The sequence below is a fragment of the Apodemus sylvaticus genome, chromosome 16 (genome assembly GCF_947179515.1).
Source record: "Apodemus sylvaticus chromosome 16, mApoSyl1.1, whole genome shotgun sequence".
NCBI lineage: Eukaryota > Metazoa > Chordata > Mammalia > Rodentia > Muridae > Apodemus > Apodemus sylvaticus.
In genome coordinates this window covers 4,491,089-4,519,069 of record NC_067487.1, presented here as the reverse complement: position 1 = coordinate 4,519,069, position 27,981 = coordinate 4,491,089, and positions in this window count along the sequence as shown.

Here is a 27,981-nt window from a genome sequence, read left to right as displayed (position 1 = left end):
TACCATTCTTTGCTGCTCATCATTGACCTGGGCTGACAACACTGTAGTATTGATTTACCTTGCCATTCTTTTCCGGTCATCATTTGTCATGTCTTCGTAGAAATGCCCCAAAGAACGTCTGGTGATGTTCCAGAACCAGTGTCTTCTTGCCACTTCACAAACTTGGGCTCATAGGCTGAGCCTTGTGATTTCTTCTAGATCTAACTACCATTGCTGATTCATGAATGGTGTTTGCAAGTGGATAGAGCTGCTGCTGATGATTTGTGTCCCCACCCGTGGGGAAAAACACTACTATTTCACCATTAACAGTGATGTCTTTCAATTTACGAATACATTTCACTAGGTCAGAAAAATTACTCAGAATACAAAGATGCTTGCTGCCATGCCTGGCTATCTGAGTTAGATACTTGGGACTTTAATGGTGGAAGGAGAAAGCAGATTCCTACAAGCTGTCCTCTGAGCTCATGCGTGTACTCCCATGGTGTGCACAAGTATATACATACATACACGTGTGCACTTATATGCATACATAATAAATAGATGGATGGATAGATGAATGGATGGATAGATAGATGAGAGAAAGAGAGAGAGAGAGAGATGCAAAAGAACAGCTTTTACCCAATGCAGAAGTCACTGTGTCTTCTAGATTACTTCACCAGACCAGGTGCTCACTCTATGAAATGTTCTTTTTATACTGACTGAGTAAATTATATTCCTTCTCCTTTATTCTATTAAGACTATGAATTAATTATATTAGCTGAATGAAAACCAAGTTCCTCTGATTAGGTTAAACACTGGGGTTTTTTATACCATATGTCATAATTTTGGCATACATTCCTGGCTCATTTGCTCTATTTTGACAAGGATATTCCACACTAAGGGAGAAAGGACCAGCAACAGATGCTAACTCTGAGATGACAGAGATGACAGGATTATCTCACAGATTTGAAGCAACTGCTGTCACAGACGTGACAATTATAAAAACACACTAAAAAGGTGAAGAATTATAAAAGCACACTAAATAGTCTAATCTAAGAAGCAGACATATAAAAACCAAAACACTTGAAAACTTAAAAACAGAAGCATCTTTCCCTCAGTTTTCCACTGTTCTGTCACAAACCCATGTCTTCCACAATATCCTGGCTGTTTCACCTTGCTAGAATTCATCAAGTACTGTAAGCTTCTTTTCCGGCACTAAAATGCATTCTTCCTGTACTGCTTCTTTTCTGAATGTGTAGGTTTATTGGTAGTCCTGACCCCACAGATGGCCTGAAGGTTGCTGTCTGTCCTGTCTGTGAGCATGCTTACCTGCCCTCTCTGAAGGTTGCTTCCCATTCTGTCTCTGAGCATGTTTCCCTGCCTTCTTGTACCTTTTTTTCCTAAATATTAACACATTGCCTGTTTCCCACTGTCTTAGTCTGAGTTTGTATTCCTACACAAATGCCATGACAAGAAGCAAGTTGAGGAGTAAAGAATTTATTCAGCTTACATTTCCACATTGTTATTCATCACCAAAGGAAGTCAGGACAGGAACTCAAGAGGGTCAAGAAGCAGGAACTGATGCAGAAGCCATGGAGGGATGTTACTTCCTTTGGCTTGCTCAGATTGCTTTCTTATAGAATCCAAGACCTCCTGCCCAGGGATGATACCACTCACAAGGGGCTCTCCCACCTTTGATCACTAATAGAGAAAATGCCTTACAGTTGGTAGGATCTCATGGAGGCATTTCCTCAAGGGAGGTTCCTTTCTCTGTGATAACTCCAGCTTCTGTCAAATTGACACAAAACCAGCCAGTACACCCACATACTTGATATTTTTTTAAAACTCTCCAGACACTGTGAATGACATGTGGCAAAGACCCCAGATTCTGACCTAGCACCATGACTAGTGGCTTTTCCTAGTGGCAACTCACCTTTTCCAGGTCCCATCCCAAACCTCATCTGCCCCACAGTGGAGTGAAGCTACATACGTTACTCTATTCACCAGCCTTATGGTTGTTGAGATGAGTTGTTTTTTGCTGGTAACGTGGGCATCTCCCCACACACGCACGCCACTCTGAGGCTGAGCCACAGACTCTATACAGATGAAATGCAGATTTGGAGCTCCATCCCTGTGTCCTTTCCTCTGGGGGATTTCCTCCTCTCTCTTCTTCTTACTATTGATGTCCTTAAACATTGTCCTCTGAGCCCTGGCTGAAGTGGAAATTTCTGGTTTCTTTGGAGACTCTGTAGTGTGTCGTGTGATGGTTTTATGGACGCTGTCTTATGAGAGAGTGTTTTGCTGAAGCAGACATGGGAGAGGATGTTTTGCTAAGAACAGACATGTGGTGTTTTCCTGGAAGCTGTCTTTAAAACGGCATGTGATGTTTTGCTGGAATGGATGCTTGAGAGAGTGCATGATGTTTAGAAAGAATGTAGCTATAACCCCTCAGAGAGTGAGAAGACGCTCTTGCACTACTAGTTCACCTTGAAATACTTTCTTTTCATGGCTTTGTAGAGAGAAAAGTACCAAAGAACTTCTCATGGCTTTCTGGCTGCTTCGTGCTGCTTCTCTGGGCTCATGCGGATTTGGCTGAGCCTCTTGGTTTCTTCTGTATTGAGCCGCTGTTACCCATTCATGTTTGGTGTTTCCTATTAATCTGGGCTGTTGGTATCCTGACAATGAAGAGTGGAATTGCTCCCCAAAGAACTATTACTAAACAGATCCACAACCCCCTTTTTCTATTACCCTCTCTCCCCTACCTCTGGTTGATGCTCGAGAAGGGAGGTTCAAGCATTTAAGAACCCTAAATAAAGTAGGTTTAGAGAAAAATCTAAGCCTACACCTGCCTCTCTGCCTGAGTCTATTGCAACCATGCTTTCTGCAGAATGGACAAACCCCACAAGCTAAAAGCCAAGGCCTACAAACCACATAGTGCAGCTGCTTCAAGGGGAAGAGGAAAAGTGACACTTCTGCTCCCAGTCACTCTCTGCCACCTCCACATACTTGGGGCTTGAAAGCGTTATTCTCTCTGGGCTTGTCTTTGCTCCCCGGAGGATGGTTTGCCTAGCAGCTCCTCAATTGCCTTGTCTTCTGTCAGTGTCCCTTGCTCTTTGCCAGAACTATGTGCAGTCCCTGTGAGTTGGGATGGCCTTTGGGAGGAACAAGAATAGAACCATCTGCATACACACTAGAAACAAACACTTCCCCCACACACACTGGAATTTGAGGGTTCGGGGTACATGTCTGAGCTCTGAAGATATGCCTGAATCCTGAAGCTGCCCCTGCACTCACTGATATTGCAGCAGATATTAAGATGTGTGGATAAAATCCAAAGTTTATATCCACAGTCACGGGACACTAGTGTGATGCTAATGAGTGTGAACTCTGGCTGGTTAAGAAGAGAATGGTGTGTCCACACAGCTGAGTGCTGGGCTGACTCTCTTTCAGGCAGAAGGAACTCCTACTACTCAAGTATATCTTAGAGACACTCTTCCTCAAAAGCTTTCTCCCAGCCATGTTTGCCCTTCGTAGTAGCCACTACCACCCAAGTATATCTTGGACAGAAGTGCAGATACCAACACACACACACACACACACACACACACACACCTGGAACATCTACCAACAATCTCTTTCATAAAACCTAGAGTCTTTTTAAACTGTGATTAAAAAACTGTACATGTTGTTTAAGCTACGTATCCATTGCACTGTCTGGCCATCAACCTACTGGGTTAGAAGACAGGGCAGTGAGGGAAGATAGACAGCTGGGCATCTCAAGCACTGCTGAGTACAGTTAGAAACAGAGGGCTGTGACACACCCAAGGCTACACAGAGCCATGTGTCCAGAGACAGCAGCAGAAGCCAAGGAATCCTCTCAGAAGTAACTGCCAGCCACCATAGCTTCAGGACCACTGGAGCCCAAAAAGACTGTATGTGAGTCTTTATGGAATAAGGGATTGTGCCTCTCCCAGTAGGATCAAAGAGAAGACAAAAAACACACATGACAGTTATTATGGAAACCCCTGAAAAGGTTTCTAATGGCTTATATATCCCTCCGCATTTGACTGTAAATGGGAGCAGTGGGCAAGAGCAGTAGCAGGCAGAAGCTGCGTTTTGTGGTAACCCCAAGTGTTGTGGCTTTCCTGCAGGTCAGGAAATGGGAATTCCTTAGACCCCAGTGGCTCCTTCCAGGCAGGCCTAGGTCAATGACTTCTCAGCTCTTGACAATAGCCAATGTTGTCATCACCCTGGGGACTGGGGTGTCTGATACCCTGTCTCTAAAGATTTGATAGATCTGGATATCTTCCAGTAGCCAGTCTCTCTCTCTCTCTCTCTCTCTCTCTCTCTCTCTCTCTCTCTCTCTCTCTCTCTCTCTCACCTCCCTCCTTGTTCTGCCCTGGACCTTACCTCAAAGTGTTGACTGCTCACTGCTCATCCTGTGGTTCTTCCTCCAACAATCGCCATATTGCAGGCTGTTCTCCCACCTTTATAGCTTGTCCTGCTGAGCTCTCAACTGCTGAGCAGCCTGCCTCTCTGTGACTTCTGTGCATGCTGTGCCACCACTCTGCGGCCCCTGTCCCTGCCACTCCCCTGTGTGTGCTAATTCATTCCTTACCAGCTCACCCCAGTTCCTAAAAAGAAATATATTGGTCATCTTTAACCATCACCTTGACACAACTTAGAATCACCTGGGAAGAGAGTATTAATAGGGACTTGTCCACCCAGGGTTATCCTGGGAGGGCATTGATGCACTATTGTCTTAGTTATTGATATAGGAAGATCCAGACCACGTGGGAAGCACTATCCCCTAAGCAAGGGTCCTGTGCAAACTGTTTGGCACTTCCCTTTTAGGCCTGCAGCAAGAAGCTGTTAGTTGTTGTGAAGGTCTACTAAGGCATCTGTGGAATATTCATGATGGCCAGTCCTGGGCATAAGAGTTATTCATCTGGCTTGTTTAACAGTTGTTTGCTCAAGGTACCTAAGAGAAAAAGAGAGATTCTAAAAATTGATAATTATGGAGTCACATTTTCCCATCCCAAGGTCTTTTCTTACATGAAAATGAACATCCAGAGTATTTACTCTATAAACTTAAAGAACTTATCATTAACTGGGTGTTGGGGTGCACACCCTTAATCCCAGCCCTCTGGGAGCAGAGGCAGGCAGAGCTCTGTGAGTTTGAGTTCAGACTGGTCTACATAGTGAGTTCTAGAGGAGCCATAATTGCATAATGAGACACTCTCTCAAAATAAAAAGAGAATTATCATTAATGTTAACCGTGATTCTATCAGATGATAGCAATGCTTTACCAATGGCCAACTCTGAATGTACCCAAAGTTTTCCTCTCCAGTTCCTTCCATCTGGGGTACATGGGAGGTAGCTATGCTTTGTCCTAAGCACTGTGCTCGAGGTTTGATCTTTAGATCTTACTGGGGGCCATCCCTATGCCTACTACCCTCATCCACCTCAGAATTACTACTTTTTGACTGGGAGTTAAGTCTGCTTGCTTTGAAGAGAAGGCTAAGAACACTCAGATGACAACATGAAATGGTGCAGTTGCTGCAAAGAGCTATCCCCAAATAATCACCTCTGCTTTTCTGGCCATCTCTCTAGCTTGCACCCCTGGCATTAGGTCATATCCTTTAGGTCGCATTTCTTCTACAAACATCCTTGCTTGCTACATCCTGTCAAAATTAAATCCATAGACGTATGCTTGCTACAAAGAGAAATGGCTGGCTTCTTGCTTCCCAGGGGCTTGGTTAATGTTTATTATTGTATATATTTGCTATAACTATTACTATTAATGTTAACGACCTGCTTATTTAAGCAAAATTGTCTACTTAGCTAATTTCCTTAGAGTTAATCCAAGATAAGATGCCTGCAGATAAATTTTATAGACATGCATGCAAGTTCTTCTATATGATGACCTCAAAGCTTGGCTTTGTCAATGGTTTTTGTTTTGAGGATTTTATCAAAGAGATCTCTTTATATAAAACTCCTCATAACAACAGTCACAACACAGTGATTCTTCTCTCTCCAAGTTTTCTGCTAGTACTTCCATGCTATTATATTTTTATTATTTTTTAACATGTGTGGATGCTTTGCCTGCATGTATATCTGTGTATCACATGCATGCCTGGTGCCTCTCAGAGGCCAAAAGAGGATGTTCCCTGAAAAACTGATTTATGACAGTAGTGAGCTGTCATATGAGTTTCGGGGATCGAACTTACCCCCTCTAGAAGAGCAGCCAGTACTCTTAACTGATGAGCCATCTCTCCAGCCCTGAAAGTTGCTTCTCCCAGTTAATATAATTTACCAAAATCAACCAAATGCTTAAAATACCAGATCCACTTACAGCCTGGTTAGTGAGGTTTTCTTAAGGTATGAAGCAGTGCAGAGATCCAGGAATCTCTAGTACGTACAGTGCACATCTGAGAACTGGTTTTACATAGGAAAACCCCTACTCAGCACTTCAGGAATCTGAGGAAAAGATCCAAGAAATAATAGGAAGCATGGTGTCTTCACCAGTTCAAAGAATCTGAAAACATCACTAGTAATTGTTAAAATGGGAGTCATGAGTCTGTCACTCCGGGTCTCAGCTTTTCGACCTTTACCTCATCCTGGGTGGAGATGGAATCTTCTCCATGGGACTAGAGCCTGACTCAGTACCACATGACAGACAGAGCTACAGGATCAGGGCTGGACATGGGTATTAGAGACAACAGACATGCTTGGGCCAGCAGGGAGGATGTCCTCTGGCCTTGCTGAGAGCCACCGAGGAGACACTGCCAAGGAGTGGGAGAAAAATTCCATGGCACAGAGGAGGTGTGAAAATCAGGGTGGTCACCCGGTTGACAAAGCCAGGTATCTGTAACGACGATGGCAGCCAGAGACAAATGTAGGATGTTGAGACGGCTATGTCAACTCACAGGACCTCCTGCCACACAGAGAGGAAGCTGCCGCCACAAGCCCTACTTAGTTTCAGCAGTAAGAGGACTGCTGGAAATACAGGAGGAGTCTCGGTTTACATCAAGACTTGTCAGAAATAAATACTTCCCCAGCCTTTGACAGATTAAGTGGGGGAAACCAGCAGGTTTTGTAAATCAAGCCAAATAAATGATTGGGTAATGGCTATCTACCAAACTGCTTTCCCAAGGACAGAGAATACTGTCTCTTAGAATAACAAGCAAACACTACAAAAATAACCATATCCCAGTATCCAAAGAAACCATTAATGAACATAGTGAAAGCTGCCTTTATACTACATTTTAGGGACAACAATGGCAAGTTAGACGCAAATAACAAATTTAAAACGAAAACCAATTACGCCATCTGAAGAATGAAATCTTAAATTGCTATTCAAAGAGAAAACAAAAATCCCGATTAAAGGTTAATTTTTAAAGTAAAATGAGAACCTGAGACATGAAGATGAGGATGTGGGAAACAGCGCCCAGAGAAAATATCAGCATGGAGCTGTTTATTTTAATGGGAAAATAAGTGGTTGTAGGTTTCCCTTTGTGCAGACAGAAGGCTCTGTCTGTGGTGGCGAGCACAGTGGGATTATCTCCTGCAGCCATGACCCCTTGTTGGTGATATCTCAAGACAATGGACAATGAGGCAAAGAAGCCCAGGTTAGCCACCTCTCCGGAAGTCAGTATGTGTAACCCCTGAGTGTTTCCAGTGTTCTTAGAGGTGATGTGCTCTTGTGTTAATTTTCAAGAAACCATTCTTTAGAAAATAAAGTGGTGCAGGCCTCTTTTGGAACATTCTAGAGCTCACAGAACTTGTGTTCAACATGCACAGCAGGAAACTTATATGCACCTCTGTGTTCTGACTTGTCTCCAAACCTTTCCTCGTTAATTCCAGGGTGAAAACCAAACCTGGAGCCAGAAAGTCCAGCTTTCCCTGGCACCCTGCTGCGAAGGGCCCATTACCATCTTGATGTAGCACCCCCTTCTCCCCCTCATTCAATATTCCTGATCATTTTTAAGGGGCTATGGAGCACCGAGATTCCTACCTACTGTGAACAGGGTTGGACAACACACTATCCACTAAGGGCATATCTTATTTTAAGCCTCTGTGTTTCCAGTGCTGACGCCAGTGTCATATCTGTTCATCCATGTCCCTGGGTGGTGGGGGAGGGGTTGTTGGGATGTTTCTTTGCCAGCAGTAACCTGGTGTCTAACTGTGTATGTCAACATTAGATGTTGGTGATTCAGATTTCCCTTTTGAAGCTTGGTGTTCCTGTCTCTCCAGATCAATAACACTGAGTTCTGAGATATTCTGTGATTTCCCATTGACAGACAGGACACTGGAGGAACAGCTCCTGGTATGGTCCTCTTTACCCTAACTAAGGCTGCAGGTGATACCCTTATAAAGGAGACACAGGGGTGGACCACTTTCCCTGGCTGACCTTGAGTTGGGTGTGTCTGTTTCTGGTCTTGGCATTTCGTGATTGTTGTACCAGATCTTCAGAAAAGAAGCCTTGGGCTGTATGCTTAATCCATATGTTGATTATCCTTCGCACCACAGTTGTAGAAAAAAATAATAATGCTTACCTGTGACATTCTATACGGTTGCTAAATATCCCTGAAAGTGAATCATTTAAGTACATAACCCTCATCCCAGGTCTGGTCCAGCCCCATAATGTCAGGAATTGTAAACGAGTCATGAAGATTTAAGGGGCCCTAGTGAGTGTGCATTCACCTTGCAGTCACCAGGTGGCTGAAAACAGGTCAGTTGGCTACTTCATCCCTTGAGGGAGGGAGGTGGGAGGCTCAGAAATGAGAGATGGGAACAGGGTCACTTCAAGCCTGACCCTAGGACTCCAGGAGTGTAGCCTGACTGGTGTTGGGGGTTGTTTCACCTTGAGATAGCCCAGGCACACTGCCAAGCTAAACCGAATCACGACTGTGGAGATTTGAGTGAGAATGACAATGTAGGCTGTATCTGAATGCTTGGCCTCCAGTTGGTGGAACTGTTTAGACGTGGCATGGCCTTATTAGAGGAGGTGTACCACTTTGGGGCCTTGAGATTTCAAACATGCATACCATTCCTATATAACTCTGTCTCTGTCTCTTTCTCTTCGCCCTCCCCTCGTGTTTAGGAATCAGATGCGTGCGTGCGTACTCTCAGCTACTTCTACAGCTCCATGCCTGCCTGCCTGCCTGCCTGCTGCAGATGGAACTGTGAGCCCCAAATTAAATGCTTTCATAAGTTACCTTGGTTATGGTGTTATGTGACAGCAACAATGGCTAAGGCTTTTCACACCAAATGTGCCTGGCTTTTTCCCACCTGCCACCTCAGCCTTCACCCCATGACAGTTTGAATAGATTTGACCCCCAACGACTCTTGTGTTTGAATGCTAGGCCCATGGGGAGTGGCACTATAAGGAAGTGTGGTCCTATAGGGGAAGTGCGACACTGTGGAAGCAGGACTTTGAAGACACATATATGCTCAAGCTCTGCCCAGAGTGGAATCTAGTCTTCTTCTGGTTGCTTTTGGATCAAGATGTAGAACTCTCGGCTCTTCCAGCACCATGTCTACCCGCAAGCTACCATGCTTCCTGCCATGATGATAGTGGACTAAACCTCTGAAACTAAAATCCAGACCCAATTAAATATTTTCCTTTATAAGAGTTGTCTTGGTCCATAGTGGTTCTTCAGAGCAATAAAACCCTAGCTGAGACAACCCCTCCCTTTCTCTCATTCATATTTCCCATGCATTGGTTTCTGCAGCTTGGGGAACATGTTGTTTGTCAGAAACAAAAGAAATGGGACCTCCTCACAGGCACAACTCCAGGCAAGCATGAAGTCTGGTTGGCAAGAGATGTGGTGGCCTGAAAGTAACTCTGGTCAGGTCTCACTGTGTGTAGATGTGGCATTGAGAGGCAGGCTCTCAGTGGACAAGCCAGCAGACCTGCCAGCAGGTACCTCCTCCCCTCTTAGGGGGCTCCGCACCACTGAGAGCAGAAGTCTCTGGACATGGCACCATGAAGACACCTTATTGGGAATTGGTTATGCCAACCTGGCAGCAACTGCTGGCTTGGCCAGGCAGCTGATTTAAGCTTTTGTCCCTTCATAGCAGCTACCTCTTACAAAAGGGAGGGAGCAGGGTGGCAAGCAGTTAAACATCATATACATTTAGATATAAAATGACCCGAAATGGAGAGAAGGAAGGAGTGGGGTGTAGGAGAGGTTGTTTTTCTGAATTACTAAATTTCTCAAAACTTTAAATTGTCTTTAGCTGGCAAAACAGTATATTTGAATTTTTGATTTTAATCAGACAGTAAAATAGAAAAAGAGCTCACCAGCACCCACCCACACACCATGCCCTGTCACTGGACATGTTACTCTTGCTGTTCTGCATGTGTATTGTTGATCTCTGAGTCAATAACACATTGTGTCGATGCTTACCGACTTGTCGGTTTGAGGTATTATTACTGGCTTGCTTTTTTAGTTCCTCCTTCTACACATCTGACCAATGCACTTACTGCACCATTTGATCCTGTGTTATTTTATGGCGCAGCTGTATTCATTCTGTAAATTGTAGAGTGTGCATACACACAGTTTTCCACTTTGTGATGCTCTCCCTCTAGCCCTGGGTTTTCCTTCATTCCTCGTCACTCTCTCCCACCTCCCAAACAGGGTTGGCTGATTATAAAGCGTAGAAAAAGCAATTACAAGCAAGTATACTTTTCTTATCAAGGATGTTTGGTTTTCCTGGAGTTTCTAATTGCATTGTTTTATGATAGCTGTCATTAGCTTGTCCTTGAGATCTGGGATTTTATATTGGGTAAGATAGCTAGCTTGGATTTTTTGAAACAAAGTCTCACTATATAGCCCACACTGGCTTTGAGTTTTCACTGCAGCCCAGGCTAACCTCAAAGCTGAAATCCTCCTTCCAACGCCCTCTGAATGCCAGAATAAAAGGTGTGTTCTCCCTTGTGCAGATAACATCTGATGTTTTAGAGATACTATTGAATCAAGGAGATCAGTCACCAGCATGATTTTTCTCCTTGGAGATACTTCTCTAGTACCTGGGCTTATTGCTCTCTTCAGCTAAAATGGAGACCCTAAAAAAATAAACACTTCATATCCTGATATGCCCACTCTTGAGCCAGGTCTGCCTCTTTGGGTGGTTTTCCCAATTTCCCCATTATTTTGTTGAAACTCTTTCTCTGTAATGTTCAACAATGGTCCATGGTTCTCTCTTCAAGTCATCTTCCCTTTATGTGTGTATGTTTTTGTGTCCAAGCTTCCCTTTCACATATGGACTGAATCACACTGGATCCACTCCACCCTATAAACCTTACTTTAATTGGGTCACCCATATAAAAGCCTTATTTACAGTGAAGTCACAGTCTGAAAAACTGCAGGTTAGGATTTGGGTATCTTTTAGGGAGACACAATCAAACCCACAGCACCACAGTGACTCATTTTCATATGTCCAGTCCCAAGACTCACTTCACCTACACACCTTTACTTGCTTGTGAAACTGTGGCACTGGCCACCACACCACTGTACTTTCCAAAAATGGCCATTCTCAGTTTAGAGGATGACAAGATGGCTCAGAGGATAAAGGCACATGTCATCAAGTCTGACAACCTGAGTTCAGTTCCTTAGACCCATATGGTGCAAGAAAACAACTGAACTGACTCCTCAAGTTGACCTCTGACCTCCATATGCATGCCATAACGTGTAAAAACATGCACATGTGTGCACACATGAGCACAAATACATAGAAAAAAATAAGTAAATGAAATCATTTTCAAAGATTTGCTTATTCCAAGACATTTCTATTGCAAATAAGTCAATTAAGATTGCATAGTCTAACTACTATAAAGAGAGGTCTAATTTTATAAACACAAAGTTAACGGTGGTAGAAAACTTGTTAGTAAGAAATGTAATTTAAAATAATTACTATGGAGACCAGGGAGAGAGTTAAGAGCACCAGATGCTCTCCAGGGGCCCTGGGTTCAGTTCTCAGCCCCCATATGGTGGCTCAGAACCATCTGTAACTCCAGTTCCAGGGAATCTGATGCCCTCTTCTAACACATGTTTGGTGCACATGCATACATGCAGCAAAACACTCGTATACCGAAAATAAAAACTAATTTTTAAAAATACTATGAAACTAAGATTAAACTTAAAATAAACATAAAATACTGTGACAGTCTCTTAGGCCTCTGCATGGACTTTTCTTATGGGATGTCTCAAATTTTCTGTGTTCTGAATCTTTGGGGGAAAAAAGCTAAACCCATGTACTTTTTTTTAAATTGCTCAGACCCAGTCAGTAACCCTTTGCTCAAAGAACAGACAAGTCTGCAGCTCAGAAGAATGGACAACAGCCACACATTTTCACATCCATGTAGAACACTTCGAAGGACTAGACCCTTAGCGTAGCTGAAGAGAAGTCTGCTTGGTGACTCTCTTTTGCCCTCACTCTGAAGCCACCCTGTGCTCAACATTCCAGCGAACGTGACCATCAGGTCAGCCAAGGTGCCTGTCTCTTCCATCTGGCATCTGCTTGCCAAAATGTTTTCTGGAATGATGGCTTTATGATTAAACCACCTAGACTTGCTCTTCCAGAGCTGTACTCTGAACTCTGTCAGTTAGCTGGGACCTTTATGTCATGAGACTACTTTCTCAGGAGCCCTCAGCGTCTGGGTGGTACAGAGTAGGGGTGGGAGCTGCCTACCTGGGGAAAGACAAAGACTCTTCATAAACAACAGCATTAAATCGCACCACGCCATGGTAACACTGCCAGGGTGCAGGCATGGCAGGTGAGCTGACTCCCTTCAGGTGTGATATCCTTACCACATTTTGAGAATATGGAAGTGAAACATACCTTTAGAAAAACTGAAATGTGAAAAGGTAACTTCATACTAATATACTATCTTATTTTCCTGTGTAGCTTTTAAATATATATATAAATACATATACTATATACATATATAAAATATACCCTTAAATATATTATATGCACAACATATTTTATATACAAGTATATGTATATGATTTTTGTAAATTTGCATGTGTTTTGCTCATGTGATTTTTTTTCTTGTTTTTTTTCCTCATAAAATGTTACAGCATGTGAGTCTCTCTGTCTTACTTCATATTTTTTTGGTTGTTGTAATTATTTCTCTGTATGCAGTGCTGAGGTTCAAGTAAGTGTGTGTGTGTGTGTGTGTGTGTGTGTGTGTGTGTGTGTGTGTGTTCTGTGAATGTATTGTGCAGGTATGCTGGTGCAATTATGAGAACATGCATGCACGTGTATACACATGAAGGCCAGAGGTCAGTGTCAGGTGTCATTTCTCAGTGCCACTCACCTTTTTTTGTGACAGGGTCTCTTACTACCCTGGAACTCATCTATAGGCTAGGCTCACTGGCAAATGAGCCCCAGGATGAGCCTGTGTGTCCCCCACCACGACGCTGAGATTGCAGTAACTCCACCACATAAGTTCTGAAGATCAGACTCTGGTTCTCCCACTCACACAGCAGGCACCTTGTGAGCTGTGCCCCCTCCCCAGCCCCAGCCAATGCCCTCAGCAGCCTGGCAGAGCAACTGGAGCCCTGTGGTCTGCTGTCAGCATGGCTCTTGCACAAAGGGCGCTTTCCACATTCCCCATAACCAGTTACACTGTGGTGATTTCCTCTCCTAGCATAAGAGGTTGAATCAATAAAACTGAAAGGAACCTTGAGAAGGATCACTAAAGGATTTAGCACTAGAGCTATCCTGACCCACGGTGCACAGCACCCACACACCAGTCTGTGCTGTTCCCAACGCAAGCCTGCCAGGAGACAGAAGAGTGTTCATCTGATGGGTGAAGGCTGATGCCTAATTGAGCTTGATAAATTCTCATGGCCTGACCATGCCTCTCATGTGCACCAGGACTTCCAAGTTGCTATCTTTCACTCCAACCATTCTTATCCCTTCTGTTTGGTTTTCACAAGTTCTTGGATTTTCCCGTGAAAGTAACTGGCAATTAATGCTCTGGCCCGCACCCATGTTTTTAAACGGTATCAATTAAAGAGAAAACAGGTTTGACTGCTTTTCCAAAGCTTCACACCTTGCACTTTGCAGGGACTTTTAAAAGGTCAGTGCTGCCTCAAAGTCAGACCTCAATCTGGACCAGCTGCCACCAGAAGCCACGAGGCTTTAGGTTTACTACACTGTTTGGAATGAGCTAAAAGTTGTGACTTCTTAAAATGTCAGCCTCATACATTTACCCTCAAACACCACCAAAGGCGGTCGTCACCCAGCAGACATCCACTTAGCCAAGACAGGGCGGCGCTCTAGACCCTGACCCTTCCACAACCCAAAGTCTAGATACAAGGATGAATTTCAAATCCTTTACATTTGACCCACCCTAAAGTCCACTGACTCAATTCCTTGCAAATCTAGTGATTGGGATCAAAATATAAAAAAATCAGCTGCAGTGTCGGCGTATGTGAAATCCAGAACTTTCTTTCAGTTTCTGACAGTTTGTTTAATGGATGCCTAGAACGGGCCTGACATCCTAAAATAACTGCATCGCTACCCTGCCTGAGATAAAGGAATTCCCATCTCCGGTATGGGCAAGAGTAATCCAGGAGTGGCTTGGGGAGTCCATCGAAGACTTGGAGGCCCCACTGGTGGTAACGAGACAGGATTTGGTTGTCTTAAGCCCTGTGTGTCCCTGCGGTGAGGATGCCTGAGTCCTCCCTTCTGCTGGGCAGAGCACTCAGAACACATACTCCCTCCAATGAATGAGCACTTACCTGCCTGCCCAGCTCTACCCACTTACCTGCCTGCAGGTCCGTCACACAGACCGACAGCCCTGCTTCATCCTCTGCAAGCATATAAAGCTCTAACTCACTTTCCTCCTTTACAAAACAACAACAACAACAAACAAACAAACAAAAAAACGAGAACAAGAGCAGAAACAGATCACTAGACGTAAAGGGTTGAGAGTGATGTGTTTGCATGAAGCTCAGTCCCAAGACAGAGCCCTGGGAAGGCTAGGAACGAACCCCTGTGGATCCCATCCGTCCATGCATGGTGGCAATGCCTGTTGCCCACAGCAGGAAAGTCCCACTGGGAGGCAAAGCTAAGGCACTTCTAGTGGTCACAGATGGAAACTAACACAGTCGAATTTATGTTCAGCTTTGCGGACACTGCAGAGACAGGGGAGGACCCCACCTTCCTAGGCTGGTATGGGAAAACAGGGGCCTTTAGCAGGAACCTCACCGAAGCTCAGGCCTACAGGGAAGCGACACAGGAGCCAGAGGTGTCCCTGACAGTGATAAAGATGGGCGTGAAGAGGCGTCCAAGTGACAAATTGTGGGGTGAAGATCAAGAGCCCAGGGCCACTGCTGGGCCGCCTGGCATGGAAACAGGCCTGTCACTCTGCTGAGAACTGTGTCTGGCTTCCCATAGGCCCGGGAGGCTGTAACCCCTTCACACTTTACTGCCACGAAGCTGCCTCTGTGATTTGACACATTAAAAACAAGTTCAGGCGGGGCTCCTCTCCAGCGAGATGGAACCTGGGAATGACAGGCTTTCTTCCCCAGCTGAGCCACTCCTTCCTCTGTGCTTGCTAGCTCAGACTAGAGCCTTACAAAAGGAATGTTTCAGAATGCTGGTGTGGAGCTGTACAGTAGTACCAGTTTTGCAGTGCTCTCCAGTGTGGACGAGAGGACAGAGGAGCTGACAGAAGGCCTACAGAGATGTCGTTACAGTCTCAAGACACTTCGAATTGTGAATCCGTGGGCTCTGAAATTTTTCTCCAGGGAGCGCGAGGGCCAGCCCCACAACAGTGCTAACGCCCTTCCTGGCCCTACCCAGTTCTGCTCTGCCCACTCAGCCCCTGCCTAGTTATAATCCTTACCACCTCTTTCTGTCTCAATTTGGGTGCTTTCTGAGCAAACTGGGAGCAACGGCGAGTCCACGGACGGCCAGCAGAGGGCGCGCTGCATGGCGCTCTCCTGGTCCTCAGCAGCGCGCAACTCAGGACTCAGCTGGACCCTGCTGGACCGGGACCTGGCAGACCAGGCTCGCAAAGGGAGCCAAAGCGCCTGCCTGCGTCTGCTTGCCTGGGCTATAGAAAGCAGGGGGCGCAGCGGCATCCCGGGCGATGTCCCATGTGCAAGTCAAATGCATTTGTGCCACCTGTTGGCTTCCGGCTCGCACTGCACATACAGGGAGGTGGTTGCTCCCTCCAGCCTCTGGAATCCCCTCCTCACCCACTTACCAGGGGGGCTTGGTCTGCCATGTCTTAGTGACAGCCTGAAGGCGTATTTCTTTTAAAATTGCAACATTTCTGGATATGTTTCTTAATCCAGCATTTAATCTAGCTTCATATGACTTTAGATTGCTGTCACGAAAGCCTTGTAGATTAATTTGCTGGTGGTTTTTCAAGTTCAAGCCGACTTGGCTTCCACGGAAGTGAAAATGGCCATGGTAGACAATTGGGGTCCTCTTATCTACCCACATGCATTTGGGTTCTTTTTAATGAATGCATCTTTTAAAATTCTATAAGCTATAAGACATGTTTAGTTGATCACCCTAGAAATGAACACAAAGAACCATGTGGTTACTGGCAATAAATGTTGTGAACAGTGTTAAACACCAGCCCCTCTGCAGTGTCTGAGCTGGTGTCTCAGGAATTGGTTGGGCCTTGTCCATGCGGCAAAACCTGGGGTTCAGAAACGCCTAGACAGATGTGGAAGCCACAGTGCCACTCAACCCACTCTGCATTACCACCTCATAAGGAAGGAAGAGATGGGAGAGCCATTAGAACAAGATGAGTTTTTGCTGTCTTGGGGACCGCAGCCATCCTCTGTGATCTATGGGGACTTTTGCCGTTCTAGATTTTTCTTTAGGTTACTTTATCATTTATTTTTAGCTTTATCATGAAACACATACAAAAATATGATTATAGCTGCTAGCATCCTGTTAATGGAAACAGCATACAGAGGAGGTGACAGAATTCAACATCCCAGTTGTCTCTCTGGCTGTGTGCACAATCTTCCTCTACTCCCAGTAGACCTACCTCTCCACCCTATTCACAAACACAAGAGAGCAAGCTGTAACTTATTATGGTCATGGAATGGAGTTTGTGATACTATGTGCATTTTGTTTTATTACTTTTTATGCACAGAAAAATATATTTATCCCTTCCATGTGAAAATGTATTTGCCTCGCAACTCACAAAAATCTAGCCAGAAACATTTTGACTGTATGTATATGAAGGATAGGGAAGTAAGGAAGTATATGTATTTGTTACTCGTAGACATATGTATATCAACTACACAATGCATGTGTGTATAGAATCAAACACGGAATGCACATATAACATAGCTATAGCTGTAAAAGTTGAATATATGTGTATTCTAATCATTGTATCTTATATCAGAATGCCATTTATTTACAGTAAAGGTTGGAGAAGACCAACAGGTGTGCAGGGCTAGAATTAGGTGGGACTTGGTAAAAGGTGAGCGCCACATTCTGGTTAACAGGACTTCCACATGAGATTCGTGTGCAATAGCTAATGTGGATTCTAAAGACAGTAGGCAGTTCACAGTTCATGTGTTAAAACTAGCATGTGAGCGCCATGTCATTTTAATGACCCCCTCCAGTCCCATACACCAACAAAGAGCCTCAGCCATCCCAAAGCAGCCTTGCACCATAACTGAAGCCAGAGGAGATGCAGCTGTTAGTGAGTGGGAAGAATTCCTGGAGAAATTCCTGGAGAAAATGTGGCCTCAAGTTTTTACATTAGGAATATAAATAATGAAATAATAAAGTAAATGTAATAAAATGAACATATAAGGGACATCTACATGTGAGAAAACTCTTTACGGTGGGAGAGGTAGGCATGATAAAGGTTTTTTGATAGATTCTCAGTTAAGATGACATCATAGGAATTCAGAGGGGTCTCTTTCCATCTCAGGACTCCTGTGTAATGTCCTGCTAGCATCCTGTAGACGCAGTATACAGGCAGACATTCAGCCTATAAGGCCCCTGGGTCCTAAGGATAAGAGTATGTGTGTGCATCTGCCAAGGAGAGAACTGATGAGTGCAGAGTGGGCCATTCAGCATACAAAGACTCAGGTTACAGAGCAGTATGGATGATAATACTTACCTCCCAGGACTTCCTCCTGCTCCAAGGCATAGCTCCCTCCTCTGCCACAGCTCAGAAAAAAAAAAAAACACAAAGAATAGCCGTTAGTGTAAATGTCCTCGACCAATCAAACAACACAAGTATAAAACATTAGGGTGGCTTTAACTGGTGTGCACTGAAGGTTTTGGGCACACACTACACACTGGAAGAAAGACATGTCACCAGTTCTTCATCAAGTGCTTATCAAATGCTTGGTACTCAAAGACAAGGATGCTAGTTGCTCAGATCACTCCTGTTGAGGGAACACTGGAGAGCATGACTGTCAAGGCACTGGAAACTCTCACTGCAGCTCGCTGTTTGTTAGGCAGCCAAGGGCAGTGCTGAGCCCCATAGTAGGTTTTGCTGGGTCAGAGAGACAGGAGTTCCCTGAGGAAAGGCTGGTGGTACAGAGCCAGGACAGCTGTGTCTCCATGGTGATGCATATGATGGTCAAAACTCCATCAGGAAATGTCTCTCACCCCTCTCCCCCTAACTCAGTCATGGCCTTTGCTTCTCACTGCGGCCAAAGCCATACAGCAGAAGTCACATAACGTGACTCTCAGGTCTAGGTGAAAGGCTACAGACTCCACATCAGTGACATTCCATTGCTGTTGGGTCCATCACCTTTTAGAATAGTGTTTCAGAACACACCCCATTCAAACACTTTGGTCTACATATGCTCTTGTTCTTGGACCACAGCCTATATATTCACACCAACTGAGAGTGAGAATCGCGGATATCCAGCCACCTATCTATGTCCACAAGCTCATAATTGGGAAGCGATAAGCACTTAACTGAGACCTCTGACTGTGGCTGCATGGTATGATGTTCTACCACTCGGAGGAAAAGAATAACAACTGTTTGGCCCTCAGGTAGGATGCTGCCAAAATGATCCCTAAAACACATGAGATCCACACAGAGATGATGCTGTATAGATGGGATGACACTTCACTGAAGCTGCTGAAGACGTGAGGGGGGGGGGGGGGCAAGGGAATGCTGGGGAAGCTGGAGGGAAGGACCAAGGGCTTGCACCAGCAGGAACAAGACACCTTTTTATGTCATAGGACATGAGGGTACTTCCAGAAGCATGGTCCTCTCAAAGACACCAAAAGCTCATTCTTGTCTGTGATAATATACAGGAAGTGAGATGTGAATCCAATCAACTTGCATGGATTTTAGGTAGAGTCCAGGATATCTACTACAGGGAGCAAGGCATCTTAAGATCAGAGTTGGCCATCGTAATGATCACACAGAAGCCTCCACAGGTCGAATGGAGCCTTGTGGAATCCAGAACATGGTTCTCAGATGCCTTTTCAATGCAACTGAGACAGAGAGGATTTGATGATGGTGGTGGTGGTGGTGGTGATATCAATTTGCCAAATTTCATGGCAAATATAAACACATATATATAGCAAAACCTCAAAATTCTGAAAGAAAAATCTAACCAAACTGAAGGGAGAAATAGGCAATCCTACAGTGGCTGCTAAATGTTTTAGAAGCCCAAATGGGATGGTAAACACCATACTAGACAGAATACCCTCTAGGAGAGGTTCTGAGCTAGAGGCCAGCCTTACTAACATACATGGAGACACTCTCCTCCAAACATGCCTCCACAGGGCAGAGTGTGGTCTTCAACATACATCATACACTAAACCTGAAGCACCTCTTACTAATTTCAAAATTCATGATACTAGAGCTCTTCCCCAACTATAATGAAGTTGGAAATCAACAGAAAGAAACGGGGGAGGGAGGGGAAATCTAGGAATGTCCTGAAGGGAAGAATCACACTTTCAAAATAACTCACCGATCAAAGGCTTTGGAGTCACAGAGGAAATTAAAAAACACTTTCTCTGATGACTTATTTGCCTGTCATCCTGGTTGCATCTTGAATCAACTAAAACCCAAGGTAGTAAGCATTCTAGTGAGGGGTTTTCTTGATCAAATTGTTTAAAATAGGAAGGCATGCCCTATGGGTGGCACCATCTTGTGACAGTCTAAATGAAAGGCACTGGAAAGGAACCGTTGCTTTTTGCATACTTGTCCTCACCCTTGCAGCCAAACTCATCTGTGCTGTGGCTGCAGCCTGTGTTAAATCCAACTCTTCAGGATTCCAAAGTATTCTGAAGAACAACAGCTCTCTAGGAGTACTCTAAGACTCCAGTACCAGACTGGGACTACTACAATGTCCAACCTCATGATCTGAACAACTACCAAATTCTTGGTCTTTCCATCATGAGACAGCCTTTGTTGGACAAGCAAGATCACAACCTGAAAGCCACTCTAATAAGGGGTGTGTGTGTGTGTGTGTGTTCACTGAGTAAAATCAGAAGCATATCATATTAAGATTTATGGGGATGCAATTAATATGATGCTTAGAAGACAGTTTTGCTTCAAATGCCTGTGTTAAAAGGTGAAAATATCACTTGAATTCGTATTCTAGGTTTCATTATATAAAACAGGATCTGGATAGATGACTCAATGGCTAACGGCACTGGCTGCTTTTTACAGAGGACCCAGGTTTGATTCCCTATATCCATATGGCACCTTACAACCATCTGTAACACCAGCTCCAAGGGATCCAGTGCCCTCTTCTGGCCTCCACAGACACTGCCTGCATGTGGCACACAGACATGCGTGCAGGCAAAACACCTATACTCATAAAATAAATAAAAATAAAAAAAAATATTTTAAAAGAGAGAGAAAAGAAAAAGAAAATTAAGGCAAAGCATGAAGGTGGGAGACAAATAATAAGCATGAAGGTGGAAACTCAATCAAACAGGGAACATAAAAATCAGATACACTCAATGAGGACACAGGTTGATGCCTTGCAACACAGCTAGGCCTTTAGCTAAAATCAGGAACATTATCTCTTCTTGCTGCTTCAATATGGGACTCTTACCCTTGTTGAGGACAGTATATCAAATAGTTCTGGTGGATATGGATGAACCATGAGCTTGCTCTACCTACTTCTTACATCAACCTGATGTTGCAGTACCTTGAAGAACAGTGGCTCATGTCACTCCATACACAAACAGGGATGGGTATATGTCATAGAACTATAAAGAGGATCACAAGACAGACAATATAAGATCTTAAAGTGGGGGGAGAGGCTAGTGAAATACACATGATATAAAAATAGAAGAAGGTATTGGAAAGGAGGAAGTGAACTTAGAGAGAGATGCCAATGAAAAGGAGAGAGACAAATAAAAACTGTTATCAAAATCCCACAGAGAAAATAGATCTGCAATTAGACTGTAAACTAGCAATTAAGACTTCTCCATTGAGGACAGCTCCCATCCAGATAGTTTCCTTGATGAATGAGTCATCCCTCCGAAAAGGAAGTGACACCAATGCTTTCCCAAGCAAGCTGAAAAGGAAAGAGGAAAAAATGAGGATGTGGATAGGAAGATAAGGGAGAAGACAAGCTCACACTTTCGCATACTTCCAAATTCCATCAAAGAAGCAATGCCACCAAACACCAAAGCCACCCAATGACATCTCAAAAGACCTTCGGCCACTGTCTTAGGGAGGGTGTTTGTTTCTGTTGATGAGAAAAACACCATGACCAAAAGCAAGGTGGGCAGGGAAGGTTTATTTAGTTTACAGTTCCACAGCACTGTTCATCCTTGAAGGAAGTCAGAACAGGAACCAAAACAGGACGGAATCCTGGAGGCAGGAGCTGATTCAGAAGTCATGGAGGGGTGCTGCTTACTGTCTTGCTCCTATGGCTTTGCTTAGACTGCTTTCCTATAGAACCCAGGACCACTAGCCTACCATTCACTATGAGCTGGGCTCTCCCCTGTCAATCAATAATTAAGAAAATGCCCTATGCCATCTTGCCAAAAGCAACCTACAGACTCAATGCAATTCTCATTAAAATTCCAACACAACTCTTTACAGACCTTGAAAGAACAATATTAAATTTCATACAGAAAAACAAACAAAACAAACAAAAAAAAAAACTCATGATAGCTAAAACAAAACTCTACAATAAAAGAACTTCTAGAGCTATCACCATCCCTTATCTCAAGCCATAGTACAAAGCAATAGTAATAAAAACTGCATGGTATAAGTATACCATGAAACAGACAGACAGGCTGAGCAATGAAATCACATCAAAGACCCAGAAATAAACCACACACCTATCTACGAACACCTAATTTTTGAAAAAGAAGCCAAAACTATACAATGGAAAAAGAAAACATCTTCAACAAATAGTGCTGCTCTAACTGGAAGTCTTTATGTAGAAGAATGCAAATAGATACATATTTATCACCCTGCACAAATCTCAGGTCCAAGTAGATCAAAAACCTCAGCATAAAACTGAATACACTAAATCTGATAGAAGAGAAAATGGAGAATTGCATTGAACTCATAGGTACAAGAGACAAGTTCCTTGGATATATATCCAAACAGTTCAAGATGACACCTCATGAAACTGAAAATCTTCTGTAAGGCATAGGACACCATTAATAGAGCAAAATGGCAGCCTACAAATTGGGAAAAGATCTTCACCAACCCTACATCCAACTGAGGACTGATACCCAAAATATATAAAGAATTCAAGAAATTAGATATCAACCAAATAACCCAATTAAATAATTGGGTACAGAGCTAAACAGAATTCTCAACTGTGGAATCTCTAATGGGCAAGAAGCACTTAAAGAAATGTTCAACATCCTTAATCATCAGGTGTCACGCCGGACCTCGACCTGCAAGGAAAGACGCGACGTGACCAGGTTCTTCTGTCTCCTTTCTTCTGCCTCTACCGGGGCCCTGAGCTAGTTCCCCACCACCCTTATATAGCCCTTAAGCCCTCACTTAGGTGCGTGTCGCTTTCTGATTGGAGCATACTGGTGCACTTCATTAGCATGGCCGTGCTGAATCATGTACGGTGGTACTGTGCATGCGGTGAAGTTGCTTGTCACGGTAGGGCGGCATCCTGCCGGTGCCATCTTGTAATGGTGTCGGCGTCGGGTGTACTGGCCCACCACAATCAGGGAAATGCAAATCGAAATGACTCTGATATTTCATCAAAATGGCTAAAATCAAAACCTCAGGCTATAGCTCATGCTGGCAAGGATGTGGAGCAAGGGGAGCACTCCTCCATTGCTGTTGGGAATGCAAACTTGTACAAAAACTTTGGAAATAAATTTAGCGATTTCTCAGAAAATTAGAGATTGTTCTTACCTCAAGACCAAGCTATACCAATCCTGGACATATATCCAAAAGATGTTCCAGCATACCACAAGGACACTTGCTCAGCTATTTTTATAGCAGCTTCATTCATAATAGCTAGAAACTGGCAATAAGCTACATGTCTCTCAACTGGAAAATGGGTAAAGAAAATGTGGTATGTTTACACAATGGAATACTATTCAGCTATTAAAAATAAGGACATCATAAATTTTACAGGCAAATGGATGGAACTAAAAAATATCATCCTGAGTCCATGTACTAGCTGGTTTAGTGTGTTAACTTCTCCCAGAAAGCCACCCAGCTGCCAGAGCAGTCAAGACGAGGACCTCCAAGAGAAGCTAGACAACTTCCACCGGAACTCAGCCTGGAGTCTGGGGGGAAGGGTTTGCCCAAACTGTTAAAAGGTCTGGCGCCATTAAAGTTTACGGCTTTGATCAGTGAACATTGTCTTAGCCGCACTTTCTTTTCGCCCCTCTTCCCTATAACCCCAAAATTCTCTCAACAGGTAACCCGGTTTACAAGTGGCTGCTGGCAGCTACATAATTGGCGCCTGAACGTGGGGCGACCTGGTACGAGAGAATTTCCTGAGGTAGCCCTATCCAGCGAAGCTTCGCAGAAAAGGTGGTAAGAAGTAGTATCCGCACGGTAAGCAACATAGAGGTCAAAACTAGCGCTAGTGAATTCGTGTCTATTGTTGTGAGTGTAGGAAGGATACGGTTTTTCAAGCAAACTGTGCGGGCCCGGCACAATGGCTGCTTGGGTTGAAAAGATAGGGAAATATGGAGAAGGAATTTGGTAGGCATTTGCCCAAAGCTCGTAAGAGCTGATTTCGGCGAAAAGAAAGGGGTTTTTAAAAATAGCAATATGTCCACAGCTTCTAAGAGCTGTTTAAAGAGGAAAATGGATACAATTGCTTAACAAGCACGCTTAACTTTCTGTGTATCTTTCTGTGTTTGTCCCGGTGCACCGACTGTTTGTCTATGTGTATGTTTATGTCCTCTCTGTGTCTTTGTGTGAATGACTGTTTCATGTTAAAAAGAAAAATTGATAAAGATTTCATCTGCTGGTAACCTCTTGAGTCAGCCACAGTTTGTGTGGAGATTGATTCAAAGCCACGCTGCGACAGCGCAGCTCACTCAAGCGGCAAGCATGGCTGGGGAAAAAGCCGCTTTTAATAGCCCAGAAGCCTCAAGATTTGAGAAGACTTTGGTTTGGCTTGTGAAATTCATGTAGTCGCTTTATACTTGTTTCTAATTGGTTTTAATGGTATAAGGCTTTACATTTCTTGACTAAAGAGTTATAAATTAATTGGTTATTATGTAAAAGGTATAGTGTTATTAAGAAAAGGTTAGTTTAAAACTGGTGATTCAGTGTTAGAGCTATCTTAACTAGCTACACGCGGCCTAACGCAACTCATGCTTTGTTCTTGTTTATAATTAGATTTAAAGGTATATTTTACATGTCTTGACTATAGAGTATTGGCTTAAGTCACTGGACATGATTTAAAAAGTATAATGTTATTAACAAAAGTTAGGTTAAAGCTGGTAGTTTAGGGTAGTCGCCATTTTTAAACAACACGTGGCATGGTTAAGGCTGGTAGTTTAGGGTAGTCGCCATTTTTAAACAACACGTGGCATGACAGTTAAAGATGGTAGTTTAGGGTAGTCGCCATTTTTAAACAACACGTGGCATGACGCAATCCAGGAAATACAGGCCTTTAAGACGCTCCTAAATTGGCATGGTGTTTCATGTGAATCTTGGCCTGGAGATTGGACTTAATGAAGATTAAGATTTAAAATATTGTCTCTTTAATAAGTTACACTGTCATACACTTGAACATAAGAACTGGCAGACAAACCTTGTGCTGTAAATATGTGTTTGCCATTGATTTTAAAGAAATTAGATTGTTTAAAATTGGGATTTGCTTCCAAAATTACAATTGTGCTCTAATATTGCAAGAAAACATTGAGTTACAATAAAAATCAGTGTGTCATTGGCTACAGTTTTCAGTTTGCAGGCTCGTAATTGTTAACATTTTGTAATTATGATAATTTTGAGAGTGATACAGCTATGGGTTTTAGAGGCCCATTGCCACTTTTCCAAGTTTATAGGCTACAATGGTAGGAGCAAAATTTAACCCTCCAAGATTAAAAAAGATATCTCTGTGGAAATGTATTTGATATCAAGTAGGTTCCCTTGACCATGGAATTACAGGTTTCTTTTGTTTAATCCTCAAAACACAGGTTTGGGTCTGGGCTTAGATAAAAGGCTCAGATCTAGTCCTTGCCAAGGACTAAAGGTGGATCCTAGGGCAGATAAAAAATGTTTTGTCTCTGTTTCAATACTAGAAGTTAAGATCTTAAAATTTTCAGTGTATAATGTTCATAGAATGTTTGTTACAGGCCCTTGCTCCTATAGACTTTTAGAATTTTTAGGTTAATGGCTTTCAAAAGTTGTTAGGATATATTAATTGGCTTTATCTTATTTACCTCATTTTAAGCTTGCCACAGAAGGTCTTAAACCTCTGTTTTCAAGGTAGGAAACATTTGTTCCTTGCTTCAAGCAACAATCAAATTTATTATTAATGGTTGATCTATTACATGACAAGCATTTTTAGGCAAAATTAATAATTGTTATCCAAAAAATAATTTGTACTATCAGATCACATGTTTATTCCTTTGTTTCTCCCTGCTTCAACACAGATACCTGAATTGGGTGCTATAACAGCTATTTTTAAGATGTTAAAAGTCAAGCTTTTAATAATAGTAGATATATATATAGCTCATGGTTTATAATTGCTTAAAATTGGTCCACTTTTAATACTGCTAATTTTTAATTTCTACAGTTTATACAAATGTGATTCAAATTTCTAAGAACAAAGGATATGTTCTCTAAATGACTGTCCTTTAGGTATTTGAAATAATTTTATATTTTGTGCACATCAAATTATAAAGATTTGTTCTTGATGTCCTCAATTTCTACCTCTACCACGTAATGGTGTTAATCCTAGAGGACTTAGTTATTACAGATAAATGATATTCATATTTCTAATTTAGAAGATTAAAAAATATGTACATGTGACTAATGATTCATTTTTAGGCTGTCTAGTTGCAACTGCTCTAACAGAAAAAGCAACTAAAAATGTTATGTTTATTTTATATAATTACATAGTTATTGCCTATGTTATAGGTTATACTTTGTGTTCCACCTTAAATTAATAAAACAATATCTTCTTGGTAGAGAGAAGAGAGGGGAAATCGTATCCCTGTGCATATCATTTATATTATGCTTACATGTTTTTTAAAAAAAAAAATTTTAAAATTTGGATGCCAAGAAACTCCTTGCTAAATGTATATGACATCTTGTAATTAGACATATTGATGTCTAGGTGAAATGAAGGAATTCACTTATTGACATATGCCATGATCCTGATTTAATATTGGGGAAGACATGTCCCCTATGTTTTTTCCACAGAATGCTGCAGAAGATATGCTGACTGTGTGCTTGCTGAATGCCCAGATCATGGTAACATAAGAGCTATATTGGGTATATGTTCTTGACTTACCTTAATTGTCAAATGTCCCAGGTTAGATAAATTGCCTAGCTTCAAGCTTTTAGACTTTGTGGGACAGAACATGGAGACTGTTAAGCTAGCTTAGGAAAAATTAATCTAAAGAAGAGTTAAAATGACTCTTCTCCTTACTGTGTTCAGCTGACTCAACCATAGACTTGTCTAGAAATAATTCCAATATTGAAGATTCCAATTTTGAAGATGGCTAACAATCTTCAGCCAGCTGTGTTAATTTAACATATAGTCTCCACTTTTCCTGAGAAGTAACAGCTTATTTCTTGATATACAAGGCTACCTCTCCCACCTCAGAGGCCAAGCTTTGGGTCCTTAAAGTTGTTAATTTACAACTGAATTAGATACTTCTGGGACAAGTTAATCCTATTCCACCTTTAACTCTTGACCTTGTCTGTTAAGCAGACTGGCTGTCTCCACCCAGGCTCACCTGGATGGAGAGATTGCATGTCTGTTAAAGACACTTGCAGACCCCCCTGTCTTCAAAACTTACACAAGTGGATCTCCAAAGAGGGAGCCACATAGAACTCAGATCTATGTGTGTTTGTTTATGAACAAACATGGGTACCAGCAAGACGTGCGAGGCAAAGCACTGCATGGGGAGGTAAATTTCTGCTTCTGAGTCCCCAGGAAGTACACCTAATTGCATAGGGGTTAACGTCGAGAGGCTGTCCTTAAAATAATAAGGAAGCCTATTACCCCTCCTCTGAAAAAGACGTTATACAATATTTAAGAGGAATTACGGTCAATGCTTCCCCTCCTGGTTAAGGCCCGCCTTCTTATGAAGGATATTTATCCACTTGTTTTCTACCTCCTCGTGTTCTAATTAATAAAAAAAAGGGAGGACATGTACAGAGCCATATTGGGGCAGTCTTGCACTTGGTCAGAGTTTGACTTTGGTCAAGGTTAACTTCTCCCAGAAAGCCAGGATCCTGCTCCACCTAGGGTGGAGTGCTCGAAGTAAAGGTTAAGTTCATTGTTCCTCCAGGTCTAGGAATTCCTGAATTAAACAGCTGACCCACCCAGCTGCCAGAGCAGTCAAGACGAGGACCTCCAAGAGAAGCTAGACAACTTC